The sequence below is a fragment of the Pan paniscus genome, chromosome 15 (genome assembly GCF_029289425.2).
Source record: "Pan paniscus chromosome 15, NHGRI_mPanPan1-v2.0_pri, whole genome shotgun sequence".
Classification (NCBI taxonomy): Eukaryota; Metazoa; Chordata; class Mammalia; order Primates; family Hominidae; genus Pan; species Pan paniscus.
Genome location: NC_073264.2, coordinates 22,330,729 through 22,355,863, shown reverse-complemented (window position 1 = coordinate 22,355,863; position 25,135 = coordinate 22,330,729). Strand labels below are relative to the sequence as shown.

General features: G+C 43.5%; 1 pseudogene; it reads left to right on the top strand.

Annotated features, from left to right (window-relative positions):
- The first annotated feature begins 108 nt into the window (after window positions 1-108).
- On the top strand, window positions 109-24,242 carry LOC129393870 (transcription factor NF-E4-like; annotated as a pseudogene).
- Window positions 24,243-25,135: the final 893 nt, after the last annotated feature.

Below are 25,135 nucleotides of genomic sequence, written 5' to 3'. Positions count from 1 at the left end.
ATAGAGGCAAATAAAGGAGATACTTGCTTTTTAATCCTGGTGCCAAGGTCTCTGGATAGAAAAGGCTGGTGTAAGTCAGGTGTTGTGGGAGGAATTTGCTTCTGAGGGATGGACAGTGGTTCACATGGCCAGATCAGGCAGCAGATGTGTGCCGATGCTGGCGAAGCCTTCGTCCTTACAAGAGACAAGTCAAAGAGACCCGAAGTAATGAAGAGAATGCAGAGGGTGGAGCCTCCAGCAAGCACGAGTTGAGGAGTAGTCTGGGGTTGTGAAGATGGGTATTTTTACAAAAGCAACCACATTTGAATCTGTATCTTTGATGAGAATTTTTGCACACTGAGTCTTGATGTCCTCAAAAAAGAAAATACAATAATAGGAGAGCGCCCCCTGCTGGCAAGCAGTGAGCTAGGCCTCTCTACCTCTGAGCCTGATTGACCTGGCTCCCCTTCCTGGGTTTAGAAGGTGCACAGAAACCTTAGCTGAGCTGCTTCTGTTTCATTCTTGAGGGCGTGGGGGTTTTCATGGCAGTCCGGATCTTCTGTGCCTGGAGTCAGCCTAGGTTCACCATGCTGCCTCTCCTCTGCATTTTTCCTCCCCTCCAACTTCGCCCTCAGTCTCTCTCCAATCTCAACTTTGCCACACTTTTCAAGAGGCAATTTATTTTCACCAAATTTCAGGGTTCTCAAAAGACAGTAAGATTAAGTTTGGCTTCATACACTTCCTCCTTTCCATTCTGCAGATATCCCAAGGAATTGCAAAAGGGTCTGGCTCCCTGCTTGGAACTAGAGGCATGAGGAAAATACAAAGAGAAGAAAGAAAAAGTAGTATCTCAGCAAACTATTCTGCCTCACATATGTTCTTTAATTTTCTTGCTGGAAAATCTCTGGGCCGTGTCTCTATGCTCTTTCCATCTCAGGGTCCAGAATAGGGAGAATACGAAATTATATCCATGTGGGTGTAATATCAAATTTACCTTGAACCCCAGTATTAGATCCTGACTTGCAAAGACAATCTCTGAAAAGGTAAAGGGGTCTGTATGTTGGGCGCCTCAGTTGCTCTTTCCTGGCCTAACTTAAAGAAGGGCTTTGAAGTGTGTGTGGCGTGTGTGTGTGTGTGTGTGTGTGTGTGTGAGAGAGAGAGAGAGAGAGAACCTTAACTGGGAAAGGGGCTGATTTTTTTGATGATTATCTCTTCCTCAATCTCAATGGGGATGGGGAAGTTTCCACTGTGTGGTAGCATTCCTGAGAACCACCCTTTCTACTCATTGCCAAAAGTTAGAAGTTACTGTTGTACAGATTTTTGTTAGTTGGGAAACAAGATAATTCTATAAAAATGTGGAATATTTCTATTAGAATCATTTAAAAAACAAATGCCCTTAGACTGTGTCTTTTTGCTCTCACTACTATGTGTGATCATGAATTCACAAACACTCCTGATTTTTCTGAAGTAGTGGTCTACAAACTCTAACATAAACCAGGATCTCCTGGATTAGCATTCTCTAATAAGCTGGAAGTTTGTTAGGTAAAAACACAAAAATACGTGAGGCCTACTACTAATAATACAAGTCAGAGTATCTCCAGATTATTGACCCTGGGATGTCCAAGTCAGTACACATTGTTGAAGACAGAAACACACTTGTGCTACAATAAAATGTGAGCCATGTAATACAATAGATTAGGGGCCAGCCTGGCCAACATAGCGAAACCCCATCTCTACTAAAAATACAAAAAATTAGCCGGGTGTGGTGGCGCATGCCTGTAATCCCAGCTACTCAGGAGGCTGAGGCAGGAAAATCGCTTAAACCTGGGAGGCGAAGGTTGCAGTGAGCCAAGATCGCGCCACTGCACTCTAGTCTGGGTGACAGAGCGAGACTCCATCTCAAAAAAAAAAAAAAAATAGATTAGGGGATATGAAATATCTGAAAGGAAGAAAAGGAGCCAAGAAAAGGAAAGGAGGAAAGAAGAATACAAGGGGATACAAACAATAAGCCCATGAGAAGATGAAGTTTCCAGTGTGGCAGATACTCTCTTCCTTCCCTAATGCCTGGAATCTGGCTGTGCGTGGAGAAAGATGAAAGGCTCTGTCTAGTGAGTCCACCGGACTAGAAGCTCCCTGGGACTAGGTTATGTGTTTTGCATCTCCAGTACCTAGCGGTCTGCCTGGCACAGAGTCTATGCTCAGAAAGTGTTTCATTGATGAATGGAGAGACAGGTAGTACATTAGCATGCTGAGTTTGCAAAAAGTCATTAAATGTGTAAATTAGAATGTTCTACCAATTATATGTTATACTACCCTCTGTTCTATATCTCAGTGATTGTCTGTCTGAATTTCCCGCTTTGAACACTAGATGTCCTCTGGGACTGACACCATGACCAGACCCTAGCGATTCAAATCTCTCACCAGCGCTCTCCTGCTGAGGGCTGGGTCCTGTTTCCCACACCCTTCAGAGCTTCTGTCAATGGACTGCTCACTGAAACATTACCCTGGCTCCCACATGACTTATAGCGTTAGCCAGTGCTTGAAACCTACTCCCCCACTGGGTTGGTTCTTCTAGAATTCTGATATTAGCCTCAATCTACTGGGCATTTTACTTTGGACTGCTGACCATCCACCTTGGGAATGAGCTCTTTAGCCAGTTCAGTCAATCCTACCAAGAACTGGCTTCTTCCTTTACTCAGTGACCTATCTCAAGGGTTTCCATGGGACCAAGAGTCATGTGGGAGCATGACAGAGGGAGCGTTGGAAGATGCATTTGTATCTTCAGTATCCTAATGAATCCTCTGGAAATTGGTGGTGTGATGGAATGTTTGATTCTAATTCATACTAATGTATGGCTACGATAGTTACCATGCCTTTACAAAGGGCAATCTGAAAAGTCACTAGGACCTTCTAAGAGAGTTAAAATGGAGCCATTTCTCTCACTTGGTTTGTGCTTCTTTTCCTCTCCTGAATAGTGAATTTCAAAGTTCTTTCATTCCTCTTTACTTTAGAACACAAAGTTGTAGGACCCCTAATCCCGCAAGGTGCTGTAAAGGGGGAGAAAGGGGTCAAGTAAATTTACTGATTAACATTAGTCAATAGTTACCACTTTATGAGGCTTTAAAAAGAATAACCAAAATAGTCACTGAAACCATTCTGAGGAGGTAAAAGTAAATAAAGCCGTCTCCTCCATGACCTTCATTTCATTTCCATTTTGTTCTCCTGATAGTGATTTTTAAGGGTCCCTAATCCTCTTGTATCCTAGAGGGCCAATACTACAGGAACACTGATCCTACTGGATGCTCTGTTGAGGAGAAAGAGTGATTCTTCCATAGGACCCATTCAAATACATTTAGGAAATCTGCTTCCCGTAATTGGTTCTTAGATATTTACAGTGCCTCTTAGAACATGAAAAGCTCTGTAATAAATTCTATTTATGTTAACTTTTTTCTTTATTTACAAATGTTTAGGCCCTGGAAGACCTTTCCCTATAACTCCTGATAAACTTTGGGAAATGCTCTTGAAATATTTCATGATCCCCTTTGGAGGCTGCAATTCTTTCCCTCCTCATGTTTGCTGTTCAGTCCAGTGTAATCTTGGTGTCACACTAGGTAGTGAACCTGAACATTACACACGATGCCAGTATTTCATGAGAGCCATGACACCTGAAAGCTTTCAAATGCCAATTGAAAGCTGGTGCCATTTACTTTCACAGTACGAAGATCCACAAAGATAACAGGAAAATTTCTTTTCTTTCTTTTTTTTTTTTTTTGAGACAGGGCCTCACTCTGTCATCCAGACTGATGCAGTGGCATGATCTTGGCTCACTGCAACCTCCACCTCTTGGGCCCTAGGGATCCTTTCACTTCAGCATCTCAAGTAGCTGGGACTATAGGTGTGCGCCATCACAGCCGCTAATTTTTGTATTTTTAGTGGAGATGGGGTTTCCCTATGTTGCCCAGGCTGGTGTTGAACTCCTAGACTCAAGTGATCCTCCCACCTCAGCCTCCCTAAGTGCTGGGATTATAAGCGTGAGCCACTGCGCCCGGCCAAAAATAACATGAAAAATTATTTTAGTTCTCTTTCACTCAGATAAGCATGAAAGCTGATTACTTCTCTTCTTCTGATAAAGGTCTCTATGCTTCTTCCGAGAGAGAGGTTTTGGAACAATGGGAAGAGTCTGAATTGAGTCTTTCTGTCCTCGATCATGACCTGAGCAGTCTGTTCACATCAAGAGCACACAGTCTGTCCTCTTGGGGTGCATTGGGCACCGTGCGAAGGCTGCCTAACCATGTGAGAGCTTGTTCTCCAGATGGGTTAACTGAACCCTCTCAATCTCACAGACTGTGCACATGTCCCTAATTAGTAGCAAGGCTTCCTTCTCCGTTCTCCACCCTTGGAGAACCCTGGAACTGCCCCTACCCCACTCTAACTCCTCTTGTCTACAGCAATGGCTTTAATCTCCTGAGGTCACCCATCACTACCTCCCTTTAATGTATATTCCAGTCACAAATATGGGATAGGGCGAGGTGTGTGGCTCTCATGCAAAAAGCCCACAGGTACAGACAAGGACAGACCTGCAGAAGTCTTTCTTCTGACACCTACATTCTCTCAGTCGTGTACCATATTAGGACCTTGCCAACAGTTCTCTGTCACCTGGTGAATGCCTACTCATATTTCAAGCCTGAATTTAAGTATCAACTACTCCAGAGCCTACCTTGGAATAATTCCTATTCTTTCTTTTATGTTCCTTGCACATTTAAAACTTGTTATTTATAGTTTGGTTCCCCACATAGAACTGTAAGTCCCTTGAGGACAGGGACCACGTCTTATTTATCTTTGTATACTGACAGTGCGTTGTAGGTGCTTAATAAATAATTGTCAAATAAATGAATTACAGTGAACATCTATCGTAGGAAGGTCTACAAGGTAAAAAGAAGCATAAAGCAACATTCCCTTTACCAGTTTGCTTTCGGTTTAGGTGGAGAGATATGATATGTTTATAGAGAGAGACAACTGAGAGTGCAAGGCTGTAAAAGCACAAAGTCGGCAGTGTAGAAACGGGTTCTGTGAGTTCAGAGAAGGACTAGATCACCCAGGACTGAAATGTTTGGGCAAGTCTTCTGGGTGGTCATGAGTGGTTAGGTGAAATTTGGAGGTGGGTAGGACTTGCACAGGTGGGAAAAGGCACCCCAGGCAGTGGGAATGGCAAATGTTATTCAAAAGGAAAATAGGTGAAATTTGGAGGTGGGTAGGACTTGCACAGGTGGGAAAAGGCACCCCAGGCAGTGGGAATGGCAAATGTTATTCAAAAGGAAAATTCAGACGATGGTAAACAGACAAATGTGGCTAGAGTCTTATATTTAACATTGATGTAATAATTTTATCAAGTGTACTGTTTGTGTTCACATTTGTTAGTTGACCCACAATCTTTTTTGTAGTACACTTTCTCTCCCCAGTGCAGGCTCCAGGCTAGCGTCAGGATGCAGTTAACTGCCAAAACTCTTTAGCTACCTTTAACCTGAATCATTTCCACAGCCTTTCTGTGTCTTTTTGGTCTTCAACATTTTTAAAGAAATCACAAAAGAGAAGACCTTTTTACCCCACCTTTTTGAGAGATTTTATCTTTTAGAGTAGTTTCAGGTTCACAGCCCCCCAACAAGCACAGCCTCCCCCATTATCGACATCCCCCCACCAGAGTGATACAGTTGTTACAACGGAGAAGCCAGCATTGATACAGTATTATCACTGAAAGTCTGTAGTTTATATTAGGGTTCACTCTTGGTCATGTACATTCTGTGGGTTTTGGCAAATGTATAATGACATGCATCCACCATTATAATATCATGCAGAATAGTTTCACTGCTCAAAAATGTTCTGTGTTTGCCTATTTGTCTCTCCCTTCCTCCTTAACCCCTGGCAACTACTGATCTATTTACCATTTTCATAGTTTTGCCTTTTCCAGAATGTCATATAGTTGGAATCATACAGCACATACAGTATGTAGTAGCAGCTACATACAGTAGTAGCCTTTTCAGAATATCTTCTTTTACTTAATAATATTCATTTAAGGTCCCGCTATGTCTTGTCATGACTTGAGAGCTCATTTCGTTTTAGTGCTGAATAATATTCCATTACTTGGATGTACCACAGTAATTTATCTATTCAGCTCCTGAGGGACGCATTGGTTGCTTCTAAACTTTGACAGTTATGCGTAAAGCTGTTATGAACATCCATGTGCAGGTGTTTGTGTGGACATAAGTTTTTAACTCATTTGTGTAAATACCAAGGAGAGTGACAGCTGGATTATGTGTTAAGAGTGTGTTTAGTTATTTTTTTTTAATTTTTTTTGAGATGGAGTTTTGCTCTTGTTGCCCAGGCTGGGGTGTAATGGCACAATCTTGGCTCACTGTAACCTCTACCTCCTGGGCTCAAGAGATTCTCCTGCCTCAGCCTCCCAAGTAGCTTGGATTACAGGCATGTGCCACCACACCCAGCTAATTTTTTGTATTTAGTAGAGACGGGGTTTCACCATGTTGATCGGGCTGGTCTTGAACTCCCGACCTCAGGTGATCCACCTGCCTCAGGCTCCCAAAGTACTGGGATTACAGATGTGAGCCACCGCACCTGGCCTGAGTGTGTTTAGTTTTATAAGACATCTCCTTTTTTAACATTCTTCATTTTGGATTTGTCTGATGTTTCCTTATGATTAAATTCAGGTTATGCATTCTGTTTCAGAATACTGCATAGGTGATGTTGTGTCCTCAGGGCAATAAGCCTGGAGGCATGAAACATCCATGTGTCCTGCAATGATGATGTCAGTTGTGATCACCCAGGGAAGATGCTGTCAGTTATCTTCATTATATAATTGCTATTTTTTTCTCCATTTCTACTAATAAACAGTTTTTTGGGGGGATACATTAAGGTTTTGCAAACACACTGTTTCTTTTCAAAATTTCCCCTAGATTGGCTGGGTGCAGTGGTTCATGCCTGTTATCCCCACACTTCGGGAGGCCGAGGTGGGCAGATCCCTTGAGGTCAGGAGTTTGAGACCAGCCTGGCCAACATAGTGAAACTCCGTCTCTACTAAAAAATGCAAAAATTACCCAGGTGTGGTGGCGCATGTCTGTAGTCCCAGCTACTCGGGAAGCTTGAGGCAGGAGAATCTCTTGAACCTGGGAGGTGGAGGTTGCAGTGAGCCGAGATTGCGCCACTGCACTTCAGCCTGGGCAAAGTGCTCAAGAAAAAAAAATTCCCCTAGATTTAGCATGCATTGATAATTCTTGCTTAATCCACTTTTTGCTATGGTAGTGACAAAATGATAATTTTTAAGTTTCAGCATGCCACATTTAACAGCTAGCTTTCAGCTTTCTACTGTAAGCAAAACCCTATGTTCTTCACATTGGTTTATTTGTGTTTATATTTATTGCCAGTAGGACTCACAAATTTTTATTTTTTCAATGGCTTATAATTCACTATTGTAGTTAATATTTTGGTGCCCAAATAGTCCCAGTATTGGCCACTGAGATCCGTTTCAAGCTACCTTCCGTGTCTCTGTGATATGCTATCCTTTCTGCTTTCTCAGGACTTCATTTTTTTTTGGCATAGCAATATGTTCCAGCCTCATCTTGCACCTGCTCCACCTCAGTCATTTTCCTAAGGTGCCCTGATTTTTTAGTGGGGGATGGTGTTAGAGACCAAGATCTTGGTAGGTGTGTTCTTTGCTGCTGGAGTGTCTTTGTTTCAAGGCTTTTTTAGTGAACAGAGTTAAGAAATATATGCCTGCATTTATCCACAAAAGAACATACCCGTACATAAATGTGTATGCATATGTACATATACATGTTTAAAAAATTATTAGTTTACAGAGATACCTTTAATTCAATCCATCCCCACAGGGTTCTTCCTTGCCTTCCTCCCTTCCATAATTGCATGTCCTTTCTTCCACAGCGTGATTAACAACATTAACCCTTGTACTTATTTGCTTACTCTTATAATAAATCAAAAGTAGTTTAAGAATGCTTTGCTCATACCACTATAATAAACAAGATTGCTAAAAAAAGGTTCAGGATATGAACTTTTTTTCCACCCCCACCCCACTCACCCTGGTTAAGACTGCAGGTTTATACCTAAATAATAAAATCAGGAGAACTAATAAAAGTATTGCTTAGTAAGGCCAGGTGAGGTGGCTCACGCCTGTAGTCTCAGCACTTTGGGAAGCTGGGACAGTTGGATCACTTGAGGTCAGGAGTTCAAGACCAGCCTAGCTAACATAGCAAAACCCTGTCTCTACTAAAAATACAAAAATTAGCTGGGCATGATGGCTTGCACCTGTAGTCCCAGCTACTCAGGAGGCTGAGGCAGGAGAATAGCTTGAACCCAGGAGGCAGAGGTTGCAGTGAGCTGAGATCATGCCACTGCACTCTAGCCTGGGCGACAGAGGGAGACTCCATCTAAAAAAATAAAATAAAATAAAATAAAAAGTACTGTTTAGTAAGTGTGTTATGCAATAACAGATAACCAAAATGATGTTATTAGCTTTAGGTTATGCAGTGGCACTGGGGCTCAAATTCATGCGTAAACTGTGGCCAATTTCCCTGAAGCCCATGCCTTTTTTCGTTATATTATGTTCCACAAAGTCACAGTTGACAAGTTAAGTGGGCATAGAATCAGGAGCAGCAAGAAGTGGTTTAGAGACTGAGATGATAACGGACAGACAGACAGCCAGGCAGGTAGTTTTGGCCATCATGGAGAGAGCACTCTATTTTCTCCCCTTAGGCTGGCCATTGGGCATGATGGACAGATGACAAGGAGCATGCCCTAAGGAGCTGAAAGGTCAGTGAAACTTCACTGCAAACCCAGGACCTCCCCCACAATAGCCTATTCCACCTACTCTTCACTCTCAATCCAATTTTAAATACTTTTCTTTGGAAGGGGACATTTTTTGGAACTTGAGCAGCAGCTCAGAAATGTGAAACAAATACCCCACTGTTTGCTGAGAACTTAAGTCAATAATGATTTTATTATTCAGGCAAATAAGAGCTGCAACTCCGGTCATCTGAGCTGGCTGACCAGCTTCCAGCTCTGAAGTAGCAATTTCAATGGTCTGCTTTTCTGGGGACAGGGCAAACTGGGGAGATTTGAGGCTGCCCAGTGAGGCTTCTCCAGGAGCCTGACAGGGATTAAGGGTTCAAGAAAGAGCTCAAAAGAAAGGGCACCACAGGGGAGCACAGGCAAGACTGCTGCTGCTCTCTCTTGGTAGTTTCCTTCCTCTCCCCGGCCGCCCTCTGTCTACCACACAGAAGGTTAGTACCCAAAGACAACCTTCCAGGGCAAGAAAAGCTGCATTGTTTAAACACTTGTTCCTCCAGCTTTCATCCACCTCCTACGTTTCCTTTCCACAAATTTCCGTGTTCAGTGTTTCCCCTGGAAGTCTCAGGCACTGCTGTGGCTCCCACAGTCACCCACGTGGAGAGATGATTAATTGTACACAGTGCCCCAAGTCTCTCTCAGAAACACCACTTTGAACTTCTCCCTGTCTGCTGCACCTTCCCCCAGTGTGACTCTCAGTGTGTCTGCAGTGACTCATAACCTTTGGCAGATGCCTCAAAGCAGGCTCTGCCTGCCTGGTGTTCCTTGACATGTCCCCCTCCTTCTGTGCTGCTCTCCAGTTCTATATAAAGATAGAATGAGGGAACTGTCAGTCTATCTTTCCTGCCCAGTCAAAAACTTCAATCGTTGTAACTCCTACTAATTCAGAATGTAAACTTAACTGTTTCTTTTTTGAGACAGTTTTGCTCTGTCACCCAGGCTGGAGTGCAGTGACTCAATCTCGGCTCATCGCAGCCTCTGCCTCCCAGGTTCAAGCGATTCTTCTGCCTCAGCCTCCTGAGTAGCTGGGATTACAGGCGCATGCCACTATACCCGGTTAATTTTCATATTTTTAGTAGAGACAAGGTTTCACCATGTTGGCCAGGCTGGTCTCGAACTCCTGACCTCAGGTGATCCAGTTGCCTTGGCCTCCCAAAGTGCTGGGATTACAGGCATGAGCCGCCGTGCCAGCCAAACTTACCTGTTAATTGTGACCTTTTCAGAAGCTATATTAAACTGGTAATAATAACAATATAATGATATCTACGGAGGGCTTACTATGTGCTCTGAATAGGGTGCCCATCTAATTTACTGTCTGAACTGTGATACTTTTGAGAGTGAGAAGGAATACTACCAGTAATTAAGCCAGGACAGCAGCATACATAGAGCAGATCCTGGGCAAACTGGGACATATGGTTTCATAGCTGGGAACTTAAATCAATAATGATTTCATTATTCAGGCAAATAAGGCTGCAACTCTGATCATTGAGCTGGCTGAACTGTTCTAGATGCTTTACCTGGGTTATTTTATTTAATTCACACAATAACCCTTTGAATAAGGTGCTTTAATTTACAGATAAAGAAACAAATTACAGAAGATCAAAAATCACTTATCTTTAAAATACTAAATCAGGACTTTTGTCTGTAAATCTGTACTCATCCAGAAAAATATCAGTCAGTATTACAGGAATGATTAAAAAGGTGAACCGACTCCACACCCCTCTTTAAATCCACCCCCAATATACATATACATTTCAGTTATTCTTTATTATTGTTTTGTGAGTTATCCAGCTTGTCTGTTTTACAGATCACGGAGCTGGGGCCAGGTACGATGGCTCATGCCTTTAATCCCAGAACTTTGGGAGGCCGAGGCGGGCGGATTGCCTGAGCTCAGGAGTTTGAGACCAGCTTGGGCGACGTGGTGAAACCCTGTCTCTACTAAAAATACAAAAAAATTAGCCGGGCGTGGCAACGTATGCCTGTAGCCCCAGCTACTCGGGAGGCTGAGGCAGGAGAATTACTTGAAGCCAGGAGGTGGAGGTTGCAGTGAGCCGAGATCGCGCCACTGGACTGAAGCCTGGGCGACAGAGCGAGACTCCGTCTCAAAAAGAAAAACAAGAAATTACAGTTGTGATATACGTTGAATTTTAAGAAATATTCTGGCCGGGCGCGGTGGCTCACGCCTGTAATCCCAGCACTTCGGGAGGCCAAGGAGGGCGTATCACAAGGTCAGGAGATCGAGACCATCCTGGCAAACACAGTGAAATCCCGTCTCTACTAAAAATACAAAAAAAAATTAGCTGGGCGTGGTGGCGGGCACCTGTCCCAGCTACTCGGGAGGCTGAGGCAGGAGAATGGCGTGAACCTGGGAGGCGCAGCTTGCAGTGAGCCGAGATCGCGCCACTGCACTCCAGCCTGGGCGACAGAGTGAGACTCCGTCTCAAAAAAAAAAAAAAAAAAAGAAATATTCTGAGAGATGAATGTCATGTTTTAATATGTGTAATGAATCTGAATACAGTAGCTGTGATTTAATGCGCAGGAAGTGAGCCCTCTCAGTGACAGGTCACAGGTCATTCCATACCAGTTATCTTTCCCCATGATCCAGACAACACAGGTGATGCGCACATTCTCAGAACCCTGTTTCAGAACAAGTTGGAGGCAAAGGGGAATAGTGACTTAAGTTCCAGTTGTAGAAGTAGGTTCCATTGCTCAAAGGACCTTCCTCTTCTGTTCATATTCTTGGTCAACTTCCTTGCTTCTTGGCTGTGTCCGTTTCCATTTTGGTACCTACTTCCCTTCCTACCATTCTTTTTTTTTCTTTCTTTTTAAAGAGACAGAGTCTCACTCTGTCACCCAGGCTCAAATGCGGGGGCATGATCTCAGCTCACTGCAACCTTCACCTCCCGGGTTCAAGCAATTCTCTTGCCTCGCCTCCTGAGTAGCTGGGATTACAGATGCCTGCCACCACACCGGGCTAATTTTTGTATTTTTAGTAGAGATGAGGTTTCACCGTGTTGGCCAGGCTGGTCTCAAACTCCTGACCTCAGGCGATCCATCCACCTTGGCTTCCCAAAGTGCTGGGATTATAGGCGTGAGCCACTGTGCCTGGCCTCCAACATTCTTATAAGTAGGACATTCTCCTGTACCTTTGCCTGTGAGCTGGATCCCATCTTTGCCCAGTTCCTGAGACTGTGCTGTATCTGTGCCCTGTATTTCCAGTGTCTTCTGTACTGACTCCTTAGGATATGGACAATCTCATGTCACCTTCTACCCAGCCTTCCGAAACTACTTACCAGTTGGCTCCTTCTCTTCATTGCCAAGCTCCTTGTTGACTCTGTTCCTTTAGCTCTAATATTCTCTTCAGCTGGAAAAAGGACGCTCTGAAACTACTGTAGCAAAGAATCCATGACCTCCTGATTTTCACATCTAATCATCTAATAAAATCTTTACTTCTTAAGCATTTTTTAAAAATTATAAGGTACATTATATAACACACACACACACAGTCACACACACGTACCAGAGTGCCAAAATCATACATGTAGGCAAAGTTTAAAGAATATCTATGAGGCAGACACCCTTTTGACTTCTGCCAAGGTCAGAAACAGAACAATGGCAGTATTTCTGAAGCTGTCAACCATGTGCTCTTTCCTGACCACGGCACTTTCTTTCCCTCCAGAAAAAAAAAATTATGCTTGAGATAACAATTTCTTCTTTTTATAATTATATCACTTATGTATCCATCTCTGACCATTACAGTTTAATTTCACCTGTTCTTGAATGTTATATAAATAGAATCTCATTGAATATATATTTTTTGTGACTGAACTACCTTATGTTTATTCAATCCATTTATGTTGCTACAAGTGGATATATTTTGTTCAATTTTATTGCCCTAAAGGATTCTAAAGCATGGCTATGCTGCAATTTTTATCATTTCTATCTTTTCATTCTTACATTCAGAGTTCTGAATTCTTACATTTTTGAAGTATTTCTTGTAAACATCATAGAGTTAGATTTTCCTCCATCAGTGTTGTGTTTTAACTGGACCATTTATATTTATTGCAATTATTCATCTCCATCTTCCTCAGTGTACATCTATCATCTATTTAGTCTTTTCTATTTGTCTCGTTTGTTTGGTATTTCTTTTTCGTCTCCTGTTTTCCCTTCTTTTGGATTAGTTGTGTATTTCAATATCACTCCATAAAAGCCATTAAGGCTAATCACAGGTGTTTAGTTCTCTTGTTCCAGGCACTTAGAAGGATCCCACTTCTTTGTCCCTTGTACTTAGATGTGACTACATGACTTTCTGTGGTCAATTATGTGTGAGTAGAAGTCATGTAGGTCCCTTCTTGTAGCAGGATCAAGAGTTGGCCTGCAGGTTACCATGCTTTCTTCCCTTTGCCTCTGTTATTGTGGAATTGTGTGTCAGGATGAAGCCTGTGTCAGCCTGTGTTCCCAAGTGACTATGGTAGGGAGAACCCCTTTGCTGGACCATGATGGACATGTAGGAGAAATGAGTAATAAATCTTACGCCACTGACATTTTGAGGTTGTTTGTTACTGCAGCACAACTAAGCCTATTCTAACTGATTCACATTTCACTTATTCTCTCTGCTAGTTTGGAATGTATACATGGTGTCTCTATTCCTTTAATTGTTTATCCTAGAAATTTCAGCATGCATACTAAACATATAAAAATCTATTATATTTTAAAAATCTAATTAATATTTTAAATATTAATTTTAAATAAAAATCTAATTAATATTTTAAATCATCTCTTGTACTTGACTGAATTTTTTTTCTTTTTTTTTTAGAGACAGGATCTTACTATGTCACCTAGGCTGGAGTGCAATGAAGTGATCATGGCTCACTGCAGCCTCTAACTCCAGGGCTCAAGTGATCCTCCTGCCTTGGCCTCCCAAAGTGCTGGGACTACAGTATGAGCCACTGCACCTGGCCCGCTTGACTCAATTTATAACATTCTCAAATTGTTACTGCTGCTGTATATTTAATTTTAATTTTAATTTTATGTTTTTAATTCTATATGACATTATTGCTTTATGGAGTCAAAAAATTTATATTTGCTCACATATTTATTTGTTTTTTATTTTTATTTATTTTTTATTTTTTTTTTAGATGGAGTTTCACTCTGTTGCCCAGGCTGGAGTGCAGTGGCACAATCTCAGCTCACTGCAACCTCTGACTCCTAGGTTCAAGTGATTCTCCTGCCTCAGCCTCCCCAGTAGCTGAGATTACAGGTGTGCACCAGCACGCCTGGCTAATTTTTTGTATTTTTTAGTAAAGATGGGGTTTCACCATGTTGGCCAGGCTGGTCTCAAACTCCTGACCTCAAATGATTCACCCACCTCAGCCTCCCAAAGTGCTGGGATTACAAGCGTGAGCCACTGCGCCCAGCTGCTCACATATTTATTTCTCATGCTTTGTTTTTTTGTTTGTTTTTGTTTTTGTTTCCTTAGGAGACAGGATCTTGCTAATTTCCCCGGTTGGATTTGAACTCCTGGGCTCAAGTAATCCTCTGACTTTGGCCTCTTGAGAAGCTGGGATTACAGACACATACCACCACGCCCAGCTCTATCATGCTTTCTGTGTTTCATTCTTTCCTCAACTTCAGATTTCCATCGAGTAGCTTTTCTCTTCAGCCTGAAATAAATCCTTTGAAATTTCCTTTAGTGAAGGTCCACTAGTTATAAACTCTATTAGGTTTTTTTTGGTCTGAAAAAGTTTTATTTTACCTTCATTTTAAAGTGACATTTTTGCAGGTTAGATAATTTTAAGTTGGCTGTACTTTTCTCTCAGTCGTTTATTTATTTATTTTTTGAGACAGAGTCTCACTCTGTCTCCCAGGTGGGAGTGCAGTGGTGTGATCTTGGCTCACTGCAACCTCTGCCTCCTGGGTTCAAGCCATTCTCCTGCCTCAGCCTCCCAAGTGGCTGGGACCACAGGCGCCCACCACCACACCTGGCTAATTTTCATATTTTTAGTAGAGACATTGTTTCACCATGTTGGCCAGGCTGGTCTCAAACTCCTGACCCCAAGTGATCCACCTGCCTTGGCCTCCCAAAGTGCTGGGATTACAGACATGAGCCACTGTACCCAGCCAGTAGTTTAAACATAATAGTTACTGTTTTCTGGTTTACCTGGTCTCTTGAGAAGTCAGAAATCAGTCTGTCATTTAATTGAAAGTAATCTTAAAAACCTTGGAGTTTATCTTTCTGATTATAGTAAATGTTCCTGTTGTGACCCTCATTTTTATAAATGAGTTGCCTAAGCAGAATCCCTAGAGTCATCACTTCCCAGGACTTCTGCACTTCTTCTGCTGTTGGACATTCCATTAGTAACAAAGGAAGATCCTGCAAGTCGCTTTATTGTCCTCTTTGCTATAACCTGGGATTCAAATGTCAACACTTTTGGGTATCCATGAACATTTATGGACAAAGACTTGAAACTCAGAAAATAGGATACAGTCATAAAACTTTTGATGTTAAACAGGAATTGATATTTCAAAAATTATTATTTCTTATGTCTTGTACTTGATATACGAAAATAAAAGCTCAGTCTATATTTTAGTTTGTCTAGGTTTGAATAGCGAATATATATTCCTTTCTAGCCTGAACTTAAACAAGTTAGTGAACTTCTCCAAGCTTGCTCAAGTGTAAAGCAGACATAATACTAGCATCTCTCTCTTACTGTTACTGGGAGTGTTCAAAAAAATTAAATTGCTACACAGGACAATGTAATCCTGTGTTCTATTTGACTTCCTCCTTTCTCTCATTGCCCTAAACCAATCAATCACCAAGTTCTGTAGATTTTTCTCTCTTCCATATCTTTAACTTCCACTGCTTTTCATTCCCATGGCTTATTTAAGGCCATCCACATTTCTCCTAGATCGTTTACTGTAATTGCCTCTTTGATAATCTCTCTGTTCCCAGGCTGGTCCCCACTTTAATCCATTCTCTACTTTACTGCCGGAGTGCTCTTTTTAAATAATAAGTCCGACACCCTATTTAAATGTCTTTATTCCTCATGATTAAATTCCAGTTCACCCCTCTCCTTGGTCTGGTCCTTCCTTGCTCCCTTCTCCAGCCCCTGTAGACTTCTACTTCAGCCACGCAAGCAATCCAGGGCTTTCAGGGCCCACTGAGCCAGGTCCTCCTCGTTTACAGGCCATTGACGTGCTACTGGATTTGTCAGGAAAGTTCTTTCCCTCAACATTACATAACTGCTACTCATCTTTGGGTATGCACTCAGCTGTGACTTACCGTAGGAAAAATTTCCTAAACCTATCAGAGTGGGGTAAAGTGCTCCTTTGGGATCTTTAGCACCAGGAGTCTTCTCTTCTCTTCTCCCCTCCCTTTCCTTCCTTCCTTCCTTTCCTTTTCTTTCTTTTTTTTTTTTTTTCAGAGTTTTGCTCTTGTTGCCCAGGCTGGAGTGCAATGGCGTGATCTTGGCTCAGTGCAACCTCTGCCTCCCAGGTTCAAGCAATTCTCCTGCCTCAGCCTCCCGAGTAACGGGGATTACAGGCATGTGCCACCACACCCGGCTAATTTTGTGTTTTCAGTAGAGACAGGGTTTTTCCATGTTGGTCAGGCTGGTCTTGAACTCCCGACCTCAGGTGATCTGCCCGCCTTAGCCCCGCAAAGTGCTGGGATTACAGGTGTGAGCCACCGAGCCTGGCCTAGCTCTAGGAGTCTTTCACGTAACATTATAATTTCCTGTTTATTTGTTTATATTCCTCAATAGACTGCAAAATCAGTGAAGGTAGGAACTGTGTCTCACTCACTCTTGTATCCCCAGTTCCTAACACAACCTCAACACTGGGGAAGCCCTCAATTAATGTTGGGTAAGTAAAGGTACTTATGACAAACTATTAGTTAGCATCCAAGTCCTGTCCGGTACTTATGCAATTGATTTTCTGTTTCAAGGGCACAAAATTTATACTCGTGAAATTTCCTGTTACTGGATATAATCCACTGCTTCAGACTGGTAAGAACTTTGGATCTTGATTCCATCATCCGTGTTATTTGCTCTCCCTGACTGAGTATCATGTCATCTATTATTGTGATGAGATTTTGCATCTTCATCAAGTCACCTGAAAATATGATGAATAAGATAGGCCTGTGGAGACAGGTCTGTGTCACATCATCACATGATCTGGTTTAACCAGTTAGGAAGGTAGTCATTGCATTGAGAGACTTTATCGAGTGCTTTGCAGAAGTAAAGATGCAAAATATTCTCCACATTTCCTAATTCTACCTAAGGCAGGAGATTAGATTAGTCTAACAGGATTTCCATGTGAATCTGTGCTGTTATTTATTATCATGTTCACTACAAATCCAAGCAGTAAATCATTATTTTTAATAGACTTGCCTGGAATGTTTCCTGGAATTAGTGTGTTTTTTCTGGTTCCACCTACTTCTCATTTGTTTCTACTTCCTCTGGCCCTTTAACAGGCCAGAGCACCCAGGTATCATATCCAATCCTGTCTTTATCTTAGGGGATCTCTCAGGAATATCCCATTCATGTCCTTTTGTCCCAGTCATTCTTGTGCTCATCCTCATTCTCTGGTTTTGAATATTTTGCAACATACTTGTGAAGTGGCGTCATTTGTCTGGGGTAAATACCCGAGGTTCATCGTCTTGCATCAAGGAAATTGAGAATTCAGACAAAAGAAGTGGGTTTAGGGCCGGGCGAGGTGGTTCACGCCTGTAATCCCAGCACTTTGGGAGGCCAAGGCGGGCGGATCACCTGAGGTCGGGAGTTTGAGACCAGCCTGACCAACATGGTGAAACCCTGTCTCTACTAAAAATACAAAATTAGCCAGGCATGGTGGCGCATGCCCGTAATCCCAGCCTCTCAGGAAGCTAAGGCAGGAGAATCGCTTGAACCCGGGAGGCAGAGGTTGCAGTGAACCGAGATCGCGCCACTGCACTGCAGCCTGGGTAACTGAATAAGACTGTCTAAACAGCAACAACAACAACAACACAAAACAAACAAACAAAAAACCAAAGCCACCTCCTTAAGAATTACTCATTCCTTGGGTATCTCCCATGTATATAGGAAATAAACAAGTAAATAAATGTGTTTGTTTTTCTCTTGTTAATCTGTCTTTGGTTTCAGGGCTCCTCTCCAACTAAGAACTCATAAGATTTCAGTAAAAAAAAAAAAAAAGTTTCCCCTTCACCACACTGCCTAATTTTAACCTATAAATTTTTAAAAACCTTTGTTACATAAATAAAATGTGTGTGAATCAGATGAGTTATGGCAAGGATAGTCAGTAATAAAACATGAAGGCCCGGCGCGGTGGCTCACGCCTGTAATCCCAGCACTTTGGGAGGCTGAGGTGGGCGGATCACGAGGTCAGGAGATCGAGACCATCCTGGCTAACATGGTGAAATCCCGTTTCTACTAAAAATACAAAAAATTAGCCGGGCGTGGTGGCGGGCGCCTGTAGTCCCAGCTACTCGGGAGGCTGAGGCAGGAGAATGGCGTGAACCCGGGAGGCGGAGCTTGCAGTGAGCCCAGATCGCGCCACTGCACTCCAGCCTGGGCAACAGAGCGAGACTCCATCTCAAAAAATAAAAATAAAAATAAAAAATAAAACATGAAAACAAGGAACTAAAGAGGTAGAATTGGCTGTGGGTTCGTTGAATGCTGTACCTTCACCTGAATTGCCTGGGGCCAAAAAGCATTTCAACTATTCAGTTATCTCCTTTCCCTTTAATTCTACGCTTACCAAGCAACCTTCTAATTAAAATCTTAGATTGCATTGGTCATGCTGACATCTGTATTTCAGGAAGTGTGACAGTTATCCTTTACATATTAAAAAATATCATTCTAGGTTATATCTGAGTAATCTATGAGTTTGGTTAAGCCCCCCCCTTTTTTTTTCTGAAAACAACGTCACAACTTGAGCCAACAAACCTAAGCACCATGATACGTGATGAATAATTCACCAGGTAAATGCTATATTGTGAATATTATCACACTAAGTCAGAAGGCATTTTGTGTTGCTATCCTTATTTTGTCTGCTTTCAAACATTAACAATTTCCAAATAAAATGTTATTTTTATAACATAGGTCACATTAGTTTTTGTGTGTGTGTGTCTTTATCCTCCTTTTCTTCATAGCACAATCGTCTAATTGATATATAACTACTTCAAATATAGAACTATTTTCAAAAAGATAATCATATATGGACCTCTGTGTCTGGTCATTTCTATACTCTTGCTATAACTCTAGAAGCTTAAAAATGATCTATGTTTTTTCTCCTACTTAATTACTTACAGAAAATGCTACAGTAGTTTCTTTCTTTTCAAATTCCCTAACCACCATTTTCTCTCATATCTTATTGGTTTGGCCAGGACTTCCGAAACAATATCAAATAATAATAAATATTACTGGTATCATTTGCTGATTCTAATTTTGGGAGGGTACGTCTAGGTAGATAAATGTTGGTAAGTCCTAGATACTCTTTCTGACTTTTTCGTGGTCAGCTTGGCTAATTGATTACAAAACCCTAAGGGTAACTGCCTGACTGACTAGATTTGGCTCGTCAAATGAAACCCACTAGTCATGCGGATCTAAATACCCTTAGTATAGTAAGGAAACATTTTTTCTATTCCTTTAAAAGATCAACATGCATAGCCGAGTGTGGTGGCTCACGCCTATAATCCCAGCACTTTGGGAGGCCAAGGCGGGCGGATCACCTGAGGTTGAGAGTTCGAGACCAGCCTGACCAACATGAAGAACCCCATCTCTACTAAAAAAAATACAAAATTAGCCGGGCGTGGTGGTGCATGCCTGTAATCCCAGCTACTTGGAAGGCCGAGGCAGGAGAATAGCTTGAACTCAGGAGGCGGAGGTTGCGGTGAGCTGAGATTGTGCCACTGTACTCCAGCCTGGGCAACAAGAGCAAAACTCCGTCTCAAAAAAAAAAACAAAAAAACAACAAAAAAAATCAACATACAACATACTTTTTCAATCTTGTCAAGTCATTTGTTTTAAATAAAGTCTCTTGAAGTGATTGTGGTTTCCAAGTACTTCTGATTATCAAGACTGTCTGGATTTCTGGGTTTTGCTTTATTTCTTTTCTTGAGAAGGTATAAACCAAAAATAAAATTCTAAGCCCCCCAACAATCTGAATGGACCCCTCCCCTCAGGCAAAAGCATTCTAAAGTTAACCTCAAAAACTAGTGCAGGCCATCATGGGAAGGGGGAGTTGGACACACCTCATTATACCCTCCTCCCTTTTGGAATTCAGGGTTAGCTGACCAGCCTTAACATCAACACAGACTTTAAGACTAATACAACAGACTCTTTAAGTCTGATAAGAAACATTTACAATCTATTGTCTCTGAAGTCTGCTACCGGACACTTTATCTGCGTCATAAAACCTTGGTCTCTACAACTCCTTATCATAACCCAGACTTTCCTTTGTATTGATTCCAGGTCTTTATTTTATTTATTTATTTTGAGACAGAGTCTCGCTCATTGCTCATTGCCCAAGCTGGAGTGCAGTGGTGTGATCTTGGCTTACTGCAACCTCCACCTCCCAGGTTCAAGCGATCCTCCTGCCTTAGCCTCCCAAGTAGATGAGACTACAGGTGTGTGCCACCACACCCAGATAATTTTTGTATTTTTAATAGAGATGGGGGTTTTGCTATATTGGCCAGGCTGGTCTCAAACTCCTGACCTCAGGTAATCCACCCACCTCAGCCTCCCAAAGTGCTGAGATTACAGGCGTGAGCCACCATGCCTGGCCAAGGTCTTTAGATAATAATTTTTTTTCTTTGAGACACAGTCTGTGTTACCCAGGCTGGAGTGCAGTGGTGTCATCTTGGCTCACTGCAACCTCTGCTTCCCGGGTTCCAGTGATTCTCCCACCTCAGCCTCCCAAGTAGCTGGGATTACAGGCGTACCTCATCATGCCTGGCTAATTTTTGTATTTTTTGGTAGAGACAGGGTTTCACCATGTTTCCCAGGCTGGTTTCCAACTCCTGACCTCAAGTGACCTACCTGCCTCGGCCTTCCAAAGTGCTGGGATTACAGGCATGAGCCACCGTGCCCAGCCAATAATGGCTCTTTCAACCAATTGTCAATCAGAAAATGTTTGAAACTGCCTGTGACCTGGAAGCTGACCGCTTCCAGTTTTCCTGCCTTTCTGAACTGAGCCAGTGTACATCTTACATGTACTGACTGATGGCTTATGTTTCCCTAAAATATATAAAACCATGTTGTAGCCTGACCACCTTGGGCACATATTCTCAGGATCTCTTGAGGGCTGTGTCATGGGCCATTGGTCACTCACATTTGGCTCAGAACAAACCTGTTCAAATACGTTACAGAGTTTGACTCTTTTCATCAACAAAGGAAAACAACTAAGATGGAGGTGGTGGTGGTTTTAGTCACTTCTGCTGCTATGTGCACCCTCCCACCCACCTCCCAGCAGCAGCTCATTCTCACAAGGCTCTGCATAAAAACATTCCTCCTCCCCCTACTTTTTGCAGCTTATTGCTTTAGAATTCCTGTGATATTTGCCAACCTCTTTCTTGTCTCAAAGTATGTGTGGCCCTCTAGTGGAAACTTGGAGCCTCCTGGTATTTGGGAGTTAAGTATCCCCAGGTCTTCAAAGTGAGATGCCAAACTCATTCCAAAACTTGGGGTCTGAATTAGAACCATCTAGATTTCCACCTGTCCATGATAAAAACTGTAAGATTCTCCCTGAGGCCTGAAAGCTTGAAGGGATGAGTAACTCCTCCCTTCTCAGGCCCAGTCCCAAGGCACAAGGCTATTTGTGTCAGCAGCGTGCACCAGCAAGATAGCCGAAGCAGGAAGACAGCCAGCTGGAAGACCCCTGCCCTGGTGGGAAGACACGTACCCCTGAAGATCGAAAAAGAGGCCGTCTGGGTACTGTAGTATGTAGTACATAGCAGTCACGTCAAACTGGGACACTTCCTGTTTACAGGAGACCATAAAACCCCTGCTCTGTCCTCATTTTGGTGCTGACGCCATTTTAGGCCTCAGCCCGCCTGCACCCAGGCGCTCATTTAAACAGCATGTTGCTCCACACCGCATCGTGTTGTCTGTTGGCTCCCTCTCGGGGTTCAAACAGATACAAGAACCTTACATTTTGGTGCCAAAACCCGGGAGAGGCTCAGGTCTGCATACCCTGTGGACCTACCCCTCCACCCCGGAGAGCAGGCCACAGCAGCCGGACAAAGGAAGCTCCTCAGCCTCCAGTCACCTCTCTGTGCGTGCACACCGGTCACTGATCTCGCCTACTGGTAAGTTTCCCCAGGAGCCTGGTTAACAGGGAAAAATCCGCATGGTTTCTCTTGGTTTCTCTGGTCCGAAAATCCAACATTGGTCCAAGAAGGCTCTGGCGTGTGCCAAGCACTTGCTGATCATCTGGTCTTAGGGGGACACCTCTAAGCCATTCAATCCCATTCCAGGAATGAAAAAGGCAGCGGTGACGATCGCTCCTTTTATCGTCTCCCTCTGGCCATCCAGGACAGTGTCCTTTTCCCTGTTTTCCCGAGCCTACCCTCCTTTATAAAAAACTCCCAGTCGTCCATTCCAAAAAATAGCCCTCTAGGCTGCCTCATAAAAAAACCTGCAAACCTTAGGCCTCAGCCAAGATATCTGCCCTAAGCACGTTGTCTTTTTTGTAATTCAGTCTGGCCACAATATGAATTGGATAATGGGTCCAAATGGCCTGCAAATGGAGCACTCGACTTCACAATTTTAACTGATTTAAGCAATTATTGCCAACGACTGGAGAAATGGGGAGAAATTCCTTATGTCCAGGCGTTTTTGCACTCAGATCACAACCCGAACTCTACAATTCTTGCTTACCTGTTCAAATCCTTCTCCTCCATTCTTGCCGCCCTGATCGCCTTTCTTCTCCTGACCCTACCTCTTTTTCCTCGTTGGGTCCAGCAGACTGCTGTCCACCCCTCCCAGCCCCTACCTTTCCCTCTCAACCGTCTTCTTTAACCTCCTAAGAGGTTCTTTGTCTTCTCAGCCACCATCTTCCCAGCTGGCATCACCTCCAAATGTACCCACTTCCCTTCCTACACCCCGCCGCCCTTCTCAGGTCAACTCTAGCATTGCCTGTACCCATTCTCTTTCCTCACTGCCCTCTCCTGAGGCCTATAAACCCATCCCACCACCTTAAGCCCCTATCTATCCTCCACTGCCTATCAACTCAACCTCCCTTCCCCCTTCAAACCCTCAGCAGGAACCAACCACTTCTGGCTTCTTCCTTCTCTCCTGCCCATACTTGCTTGGGTATCATCTTTGGCCCATGTCCCACCCTTACTTCAGCGCCAGTGCTAGAGTGCCCCCCTCGGGAAGTAGCAGGAGCTAAAGGTATTGTTAAAATTCATGTTCCCTTCTCCCTCACTGATCATTCTCAAATTAACAAAAGACTCATTTCCAGAAAACCCTACCTCTTATATTAGGAAGTTTCAGTATCTTACCCAGTCTTATAAACTAACTTGGCATGACCTCTACATTACCCTCTCTTCCACCCTCACCCCAGAAAACCAAGACCATATCTGGGCCCTAGCTCAGGCACATGCTGATACACTTAATGACTGGGCTGCCCAGCCCACTGGTACAAAGGCAGTCCTCAGCCAGGACCCCCACTAGGATTATCAAGATGGGGCCCCTGGATGCTGCTGTCAAGACCGAATAATTGTGTGTCTCCTTGCAGGACTCAAGACGCAGTCAACTATGAAAAACTTTCAGAAATCACCTAAGGTCCTGACGAAAACCCAGCCCTTTTTCTCTCTCGTTTAACTGAAGCCATGAGAAAGTATACCAACCTAGATCCAGCCAACCTAGAAGGAACCACTATTTTAAACCTTGGCTTCATCTCCCAGTCCACCCTGATATTCAGTGCAAGCTTCAGAAGCTTGATGACGGCCCTCAAACCCCACAAGACCTTCTTAATTTAGCCTTCAAAATCTTTAACAATCATAATGAGGAAAGTAAAAGGCAAAAAACAGGCAGAGTTTCAAATGCTTGCCTCCGCCATCAGGGGCCCTGCAGGCCCACGGGGCTGCAGCTCCACATGGAGGCCTCCTAGCAATCCACCTCCACCTGCTGCCTATTTCAAGTGTGGCAATGAAAGCCACTGGTCCAGACAATGCCCAAACCCAGGTAAGCCCACCAGGCCATGCCCCCTCTGCAGAGGACCCCACTGGAAGTTGGACTGTGAGCAGCCCCCGCAAGGACTGCCCCCATCCCTTCCTGAGCCGGCCAAAACCTCCTACTGGGATCTCATCGGCCTTGCTGCTGAAGACTGACGGTGCCCTGGAATGGACGCCCTGGCAACTACCATCGCTTCATCTGAGCCAAGGGTAACCCTGATGGTGGCAGGTAGGACAGTATGTTTTTTTTTTCAATTAATACCGGGCAACCTACCCTACTTTTCCTAAATTTTCAGGACCCACCCAGTCCTCCCAAGTCTCTGTTGTAGGAATTGATGAAGAAGTCTCCAAACCCCGAGCCCCCCTCCACTTTTCTGCTCCCTGAACACCTTTTCCTTCACTCACTCTTTCTTAGTCCTGTCCTCTTGCCCAACTCCACTCCTAGGCAGAGACATCCTTTCAAAACTCCACACTACTCTCCACCTCCACGTTCCCCATGGTACCCAACGCATCAACCCAGACCCCTCCGGAGCTTCTAACTTTCTTCTACTCCTCCAACCTCCCATATTAAAACATGCAACTTTTCCTTATCCCCCAACCGTAGTTAACCTTGCTGTTTAGGATACTTCCACACCCTCAGTCGCAGAACACCACACCCCCGTCCACGTTACCCTTAAGGAGCCCACCCAGTTCCTATCACAGAAGCAGTATCTCATCCTCCAAACAACTCTCATAGGCCTAAAGCCTATCATTTCTCACCTCCTTGCCTGTCACCTACTCCGCCCAACAAACCCCCCTTTTAACACACCAGTTCTACCTGTTAAAAAGCCAGCTGGAACTTAATCACTCAGTCCAGGACCTCAGGCTCATTAACCAAGCTGTACTCCCAGTATGTCCAGCAGTTCCTAACCCATACACTTTACTTTCCTCAGTTCCCTCCAATACCACCCATTTTTCTGTTCTAAACCCAAAGGTTGCTTTTTTTTTCACAATTCCTTTACACCCTGATTCCCAAAACCTCTTTGCCTTTATGTGGGAAAACGCCGACACCCACCTTTCACCTCAGCTCACCTGGTGCGTGCTACCTCAAGGTTTCAGAGACAGCCC